Source organism: Tupaia chinensis, unplaced genomic scaffold (assembly GCF_000334495.1).
Source record: "Tupaia chinensis unplaced genomic scaffold, TupChi_1.0 Scaffold149798_1, whole genome shotgun sequence".
NCBI lineage: Eukaryota > Metazoa > Chordata > Mammalia > Scandentia > Tupaiidae > Tupaia > Tupaia belangeri.
This window is the reverse complement of record NW_006209642.1, coordinates 1,284,397-1,293,038: the sequence shown is the minus strand read 5'-3', so window position 1 is coordinate 1,293,038 and position 8,642 is coordinate 1,284,397. Positions and strand designations below refer to the sequence as shown.

The 8,642-nt window shown below is 38.0% G+C and overlaps 1 pseudogene; it reads left to right on the top strand.

Annotated features, from left to right (window-relative positions):
* The first annotated feature begins 2,868 nt into the window (after positions 1-2,868).
* LOC102491900 (glutaredoxin-1-like) overlaps positions 2,869-8,642 on the top strand; it is a 22,550-nt pseudogene continuing 16,776 nt past the window's right edge.

Sequence of the window (8,642 nt, the reverse complement as noted above, 5' to 3'; positions counted from 1 at the left end):
GGGGGGGGGTGTCCTGTTTTTTGACAACCACATTCTCTCTCATAGAACTGCATATGTCATGGAGCTAGTATTGTTAAATAATAATAGGTACTATTTCTTAAAAATAAATTTTAAAATATTTCCACCAAGTGGAAAGTCTGATCCCTAATCTTTCAATATAAATCATCTTTCCCAAGCTGCAGAACAACCACAGACTGTACTCCAGTTTCCCCTGAAGAGCAGCACTGCCAGGTGGAATAAATCCAGTTCTCCAAGTTACTAGCTATATGGCCTTGGAGATGTCACTTGTTATCTCTGAGTTTTAATTATTCATTTGAAAAAAAAAAGGGGGGGGTGAGGATTCCATCTTCTAGAGTAGGTAAAAAGATTGGAGACGATATATAAAAATGCCTAACTCAAAAAATAAGAGCTATAATATTTTAAAATAATATTTTAAATAAAATGTCCTTTAGATAAATTTTTTCACTATCATAACACTTTGAATATATGAACTATACAATCTCTTTAAATCTCTTTATGGCTTGATGCTGGGAAGCTTAATGTACTATAATAGATATCAATACCCAAAATTTAAAAACGTATTATATAAAGATTGCATACTTAGTGGTAATCCAACCATTTTCTTTCATCAGATAAAGCATATTCATCTCCAGACCATCTAAACTCTTGAGAAAATTTTTAACAGCTTACAACTAATATCATATCTATATTTGTTAATTTAGTATTTATCATTATTCACACACTTTTTCATATACTTTCAGAATTATGTTTTAGCTATTTCCTATCTAGGATGGAATTTATGTCTTTTATTTCTATGTATGCCTTCTTTATTGTACCCAAGTTTCCAAATAGATAAGTGTTTTAATAGTTGACACATTGGCTTAAATTAAGATAAGACTGTTACCTGGGGCTGTAAAACCTACCCTGGAAGGAATAAAATTCTTTTAGAGAATAACAGAAATCAAGATTTGTTTGGAAGGCAAAACATTGAAACACAGGTGGATGCTTATAAATAACTCAATGCAACACAGTAATTTTCCCAGGCAGGGTCCAACTCATTTATACAAGCCACCCTGGATCTGCTCACACTGCACAATATGATGGTATTAGCTATTTTAGAATTCCACGTGACCATTGGGAGAGTTACATATTTTGGTAAGTTGTATGTACCTGCAAAGGCCATGGGGTACATAAAGAGAGGTGGTCTACATTAATGTGTGATTGGAGGAGGAGAGTGAGTGTGTTTATTAATGTCTCATCTTGTACAGATGCAAATATGGCAACTCCCTGGGTCTGAGTGTTTGATCTAAGTGTTGGTGTATTGATTCTATTTTATTCCACAATAGAATCTGCTTTTATTATTTACTTATTTACTTATTTTAGTTCCATGTTGAAAAGACTCAATTTGAAGGGCATGTGAGTTAGTTCCAGTTCCTCTAGGAGGACAGAGATAGCCCAGATCCAACAATCACAGTGTATATTGTACAACTACTTTCAAATGCTAATCTCAAGCCCTTGAAGTTGTGACATAGCTGAACATGGCCTTGATAACTTAAGACATAATTTGATCACAAAAAATATCTTAGAATATTTGGGTCTGTCACCCTTGAGAAGTTGTTATTGCAAAACATTCTACTACATTCCAAATGTCTGTGTTAAAAGTCAAACACAGTTGCTAGATAATTAATGAGACCTCTTACACTGGAATAGTAAAAATTATGCACAACAGAAGCTTTATTAGATCTCTTTGTTAGATGATGTGGTCTCTCCTAGAGGTGATAAGATGAGTCTTGTAACAAATTAGGGAAGACAGCAGTGTTCATCCTTTAAAGTGGGTCTTCTGCTCAAAGTACCAGTTGACATTGATGTCTAGAGTCAGATTTTGGTGTTTGTGAAGCAGATAAAGGAGAAAGTAATCATAGGAGAATTCTTGTTTAGTGAATCATTGCATCTCACTGTGTATTTAATCTTGTCAGTTTCATTCCTGAATGGAAGATAGTGCCTGTCATATGTAGTATGGAGCCCTGATAGGGCTTCTATTATGTTAGTAAGTAATCAGGATTTTGTGGCTATAACAAGAAACACTTTGTATTGTCTTGACCATGTTGCTGTAGCATTATTGCCACTATGAGACAGAAGGTGGTTTAATCCATTGCAGCAAGTACAATAAATGTCATTAGAAGCCATGCTCTAAATCATTGCTTTTTCCTTGCTTTTCGAGAATAGTAAATGAGCATATTGCCCATCCTTTCTTTCAGATAAACCAAGTATTCATTCATTCATGTTTATTTATGGCATGCCTCCAACATACCAGGCACTAAGTATGCAGTAATAAAGCAGAAATCCTTAGGGACAGTACATTCTGCAAGAGGAGACTAACAATAAGCAGTACCTCAAGGAGTCTTCCAAAGTCCATGGAATGTAGGTCTTATAATAAAAACTATTCATAGATTTCAAAATTTTATTTGCCCTAAAATAAATCCATACTTTTCATTTTTTATTTGCCAGATGGCACATGTGCTTGCCAGAGAAAGACAGAGAGAGAGAGAAAAAGTGAGATAGCACCCACCATGGGGCATGATCACACCACAGTCTTTTCTTCTCCATGTCTCTGTCTTCTTTTGGGATTTTGGGCATACATGCATAGGCACTCATCACATTTTTCAAGACCCTGGGTCTGATGGTCATGTGAGATCCAGTCACATTAAATACCAGCTTGCCCTAAACATATACGTCAATTCCATTTTTTTCCCACAATTTTTTGAAGCCCCCTGGCAAAATAAAGAATTTATTAGCTATGTGGGGGGGGGGAAATGGAGATATAAAGATATGTAACGTTGGGAGAGTCCATTTGTAATTTTGGACGAAATGGCAAGAGAAGCTTTTACCGAGCAAACGACTTGTGAGTGAACATGTGAAAGAGTGAAGAGCTAGAAGCTGTCTGCGGTATTAGAATTCTAAGCAGGTCACAGCAAGTGCAAGGGCTCTGAGATCAGAACGTACCTGGCAATCGTGGGAAAATGGAAGAAGGCAGGTGGCTCCAGTGTAGTGAGCAGGGCAGAGTAATAGGAAAGGAGGTCAGGGAGATAAGAGGAGACAAAGCCTGGGCTGGCTGCGCAGTTCAGTGTAATGTGCTAGTCAAGAGAAGTCAGGTCCCACATGGGGACTATGGTTTAAAACCCCTGCCCAGTCAGCCTTAAACACACCAGGCACATGTGTGCACGCCCAAGACCTGACTGGAGAGAGACTAGAGGAATGGGATCATGGTGTGACAAGATCCTGTGGAGGATGCTCATCTTTTTCGTGCACACACACCGTATCACAAATAAAGAAAGAGAAAAAACAAAAACTAAAACAAAAACAAACAAACAAAAAACCAACCCAGAAACAAAAAAGAAAGGACAGATCCTGAAGGGAATTAAGGCTATAGAAAGGACTTTGGGTTTTATCATATATATAAGTAAATACATTCTTCCTCCTCTTTGACTATTTCTCTAATAACAACATCATCCACACAGCCTCAAAAATAATTCATATAGTTACAGTAGAAATGACAGGAGACAGTATATTTTTGAAGGGGAGGTGGTGGTATTCCTAGCAATAAATAACACAGGAATACAGACAGAAATTAAATTAATATTCACTTTGTTTTGTTTTCTTTTTGATTTTGTCAGAGCATGCCTGTGCTCACTGAAGAAAGACAGAGAACAGAAAAAGTAAGAAGTGGGAATGGTCACGCTGAAATCCCTTCTCTTCCATCTCTACCTCCTTTTGGGATTTTGAGATTACTCATGAGCCTGGTTTGTTTTTTCAAGCTGCCAGGTTCAGGACTCAAACCATGAAGTTGCCCATGTGGGATCTAGCCCCCTTAACCACAGCACCACTGGTAATGCTCAGTTGTTGCTGTTGCTTTTCACTTTCAAACAGAAGAATCAAGAAGAAAGTCTCTGATGGAGAGTAAGATACTTTATTATTAACAAGACCAGAAACAAAAAAGAGGAAGAGCCTGAAAACTCCTTCCCGGTTCATCTAAGGATGGGCTGAACGACTTAGAGAAAGACAGGATGGTTGAGTGTAAGGGGTGTGTGTATGTGTGTGTGTGTGTGTGTGTGTGTGTGTGTGTGAAGCAGGAAGTGGAGGCATGTACTGGGGGAGAAGTGGTCTTTGTGGAGTTTGCAGTAGAGGCGGCATGGCTGAGCACCTTCAGTGAACACTGATGAGAGACATGTGGAAGCCAGCGTCTGCAGAACTGTGGGCAGGAACCTCATAACCAAGCTGCCAACTCCCTGGGGGATTGTCCAGCAGAAAAACACTCATGTGTGCTCTGGGTCTTTGATGAGCACTCCCTGCCCCCACTGCCATGTGAAGATCCCTGCAAGTACCTGCAAAACAACTCCCATTCATAGCCTGGACTTTGTTATAATCATGCAAAGACCGAGGGTCATGCTGGGGCACTGGACAGCTGAAGAGGAAGGGTCCGAGTTTGATGCTTGGAAGAGGCTGAATAGTAGGGTAATGGATGGTTGGTTGGTTAGCTTGCTTACTCATGGCCAGATGTTTATTTTTAAAGTGCTTATGCATGTGAATATATCACATTTTTCTAATTTTTCTTTATCAATTTGATCTGTTCTCTGATAGGCAGAATTATCCATGTGGCCTCAAAAAAAAATGAAGAATTAAGACTGTTACAATAAGAATCCAAGGACACAGAAATAATATTAATTTTTAGAAAGGAGGTGTTGTTTATTAGTAAGAAAGAAATGCAAAGAGAGAGAAATGTTACCTTTGTTGGGCAAGAAAATTAGGAACTTAATTGGTGATTTAAAACATATAACCTGGGTACCAGCAGCTGACATAATGGCTACGTTACTGGACTCACATATAGTCTACTGTAGTTTGAGTCCCAGACCCAGAAGCTTAAAATTCATGCCAGGCACATATGCGTGTGTGCCCAAGATCACGAGAGGAGAATGGAGGAGAAGAGATTGTGGCATGGCCATCCTTTCTTGGGGTGATTTCTCGCTTTCTGTCTCTTTGTCTCTGTCTTTCTGGCTAGTGCATGTGCCCTATAACAAAAACCTCTCAGAAAACAAAAACAAAAACAAAAACATACAAACTTACCCTTTGCCTCAGATAGGTGGAAAACATATTTAGGCAGGACATTTATTTAGCTATGTAGATAGAAAAATCATGGTAACTTCTAGAGACTTTCTTAGAAAAATTCTACTTCAGTTATAAACTCTCTGGAAAAGAAGCTTCATTAACTTTCATTTTGTAAAACACAGCTGACTTATAAAATAAATTCATTTATACATTTATTTATTAAATTGTAAGAGTATATTATCTACCATGTGTCAGGGATTCTTCTAGGCGCTAGAGGTACAGTGGTGAACAAAGCTGTCTTTGCCTTCACAAAGTTTACATTTCAATAAATTACTAAATGAATGCCTAAACAAAATAATTACAAATCTAGTAAATGTTTTCAAAATTTCTGATTAATCAATAAACCTGGATCATATAAACTATGGTTCAGTAATCCACCTTATCCAGTTTTGCTTTTCATGGTTTCAATTAATCACAGTCAGCTGAAGTTTGCTATTTTGGGAAAGAGGGAGAGAAAGAGAAAGAGACATTTTTTTTTCCTTCAATTTATCAGAGGGTACACACACACACCACCTGGAGAGAGACTGAGAGGGAAAGTGAGCATCTCCCATGGGGAATGGTCAGAGACCACAATTTTTATTACAGTATATTGTTATAATTGTTCTACTCTATTATCAGTTATTTTTCTTAATCTCTCCCTAAGCCTAATTTACAAATTAAAGCTTATCACAGGTGTGATTGTGTAGGAAAACATGTAGAATGTATAGGTTTGATACTATTTGCAGTCTCAAGCATCTACCAGGGCTCTTTGAATATATCCCCCATGGACTAGGCTACCATATTTACATGAAAAGTGATCTAATTAACTTATGAATTCACACATTGATCCCGGTATGTGCAAACCATAGCCTATCTGGGCAAAGAGCCAGATCTGGTCTGCCATCTGTTTCTGTAAACAACGTTCTATGGAATATAGACACATGGCCATTTCTTTCCATCTATAATTGTTTGGCTATAGTTGTTTGCAAGCTACAACAGTGGAGTTGAGTAGTTGCTGCGAAAACCCTCTGGCCGGCTAAGTCTAAAATGTTTACTCTCTGGTATTTTACAAAACACATTTTTTGACCCCTCGATTAACCCACATATAAACTGAGATAATGAAATTGGGAAGTGCCTGGATTGCACAAGTTTTTCCAAAACTAAGACAGTGAAAGAGATAAACTACTATTTTTGTTTTCATCAAAAGTTCAAAAGCCATTTAAATGTATGTAATGATGTATGCATTCAAAGTGTTGAGTTTCTTAAACATTGGTCAATGAAAGCTACAGCAAGATCGTCATTGTGCCAGTAAGTTATTAAAAAGCTCATCTTACATGATATACAGTTCTTTCTCTTTCACTGGATAGTTATAATATGGTTTAGTTTAAGCAACTTTTGACAAGATGTAAGAAAATAAATTTTGACAGCAATAATAGAGCATGTAATTATTTAAGGACCAGTGCTCTGGACTTCAGTCTTTTACCTTGATCAACTACATCTCTAGTAAATTTCTACGAGTTTCTCAGGTACTAATGTTGCCCTACTCCACCGCATCCTCTCTAGCTTCTATGCTTGCTTCCTGTCAAATGCTGTGCTTGACTCCCATTGTTTACTTCTATTTTCTTTTCATCGTCCATTGCATTTATGGTCTTTTTCCTCACATTTCTACATTACACTGTACATTCTTATGTTTTAATTTCTGGAGGGGAGTTTTGCTTGTCAGGGAGAGAAGGAAAGGGAGAGAGACAGAGAGAGGTAAAGAGAATGTGCTTAAAAAAATTACTCATGATACTTGTTAAAGATGGTAAGTCAGACTTTACTCAAAGGGACCAGGGAGATAGGCACAGAGACTATTGTAATGAGGCCTTGCAGTGGGGAAGAGAGATTGGAATTAACTCCCAACTTGAAGGACAAGTTGAGGAGCAGAGTCAATGAACAGAAAATCAGGAAAGAGGCCAGCAGGTGGTGTAATGGTTAAGGTGTTGGATTCCCACATGGCTGAAAACAGTTTGAGTCCCTGACTGGCTGGTTTGAAAATCACGACAAATAAATCAATGTGGCTTTATTTTTTTTCCTTTTCCTTTTTCTTTTCTTTTCTTCTTCTTTTTTTAATCTATAAAAGGAAAATAAGGAAACATAAAGGAAAAGGGGTTTCTGGCTCAAATGACTTAATGACTTAATAAGATTATTGCTAAAGGCAAGCCAGGGTGATAAGATATGGAGAGTAATACGAAGGGTGGAAGATTTTTCACTAGACCGACTTAGCAGGATTATTGCTCAAACTGGGTTCTACAAAGACAAAGAAAGCCCATAGTCGTCCTAGTCCAAAGGGACTCAGAAGTATCACTAAAGTTTTGATCAAAGGAGTCTTCGTTGATACTTACATTATATTATATTTAAGAAAAAGGAGTAAGAGCTACCAACATTTCTATATCTTTCTTCTCTTTTTCTCTGTTTCGTTCACATATGAAATTTTCCTTTGAACATCTCTTAAACTTCTGACCTCTTTTTTGCTTTACTTCTATTGCCATTCTTCTGTGCTCCTCTTTCTTCACTTTATCATGATGGGTTCACTCATGATCACAGCATATCTTTTTAATTCCCACATAGTAGTTACAGCACCCATCATTTGGATGATACCACACAAATGCTTCAAGTGTGTGATTAGAGAATAGAGGGTGGGAGGAAGCTCTTCTAAGATTACAAAGCCTTATTTTGTAATCTTCCTGACTCGGCAAACCTTCAGTCCACAGTTGAGGTAATTTAATTCCTATCTATGAATTCAGCCCCTCAGACCAATCTCTCTTAAGTAGTAGGAATTTAGAAAAACTTGGCCAATAGTATCAAGTTAGTCCAGCTCCTTTTTCTCTGACTTTGTACAACAGATAAAATATATCATTATTCTTGTGACTGAATTAGTTCTAACAACTGGTTCTCCTTATTCTCCAGCAACTAAAGTTGAACTCTGTACCCTATTGTATCTCGATTCCTTTAATATTAGGAGTGTGGAATCTAACCTGGTTATTCAGGTCTTATCCTTTCACCTACTTGGTAGCTAAAACCATACTCATTAGGGCAAAATCTCCATTACTCGACCCTATGTTCAGTGTAAAACTACTTGATTAAAATGAGAGGAATCTTTAAAGGCAACAACAAAGAATTTTCCCTGCTGGAATAAATCAGTTGCTCAGAAGGATGGCTTTAAAATTACTCTTATTAAAATAAGTCAGACATTATCACTTCACAAGAGGGTCTCAGGTTGGATGGGAACTAGCAGCTAGCATAATGGCTATGTCGCTGGACTCCCATGCAGTTAACCGCGGTTCGCGTCCTGGACCTGGTGGCTTAAAACACGCCGGGCACGTGTGCATGCATGCCCAAGATCCCAAGAGGAGAATGGAGGAGAAGGGATTGCAGCGTGACCATCCCCCCTGGGGGGTGATTTCTCGCTTTCTGTCTCTATGTCTCTCTCTGTCTGTCTGGCGAGTGCACGCGCCCTA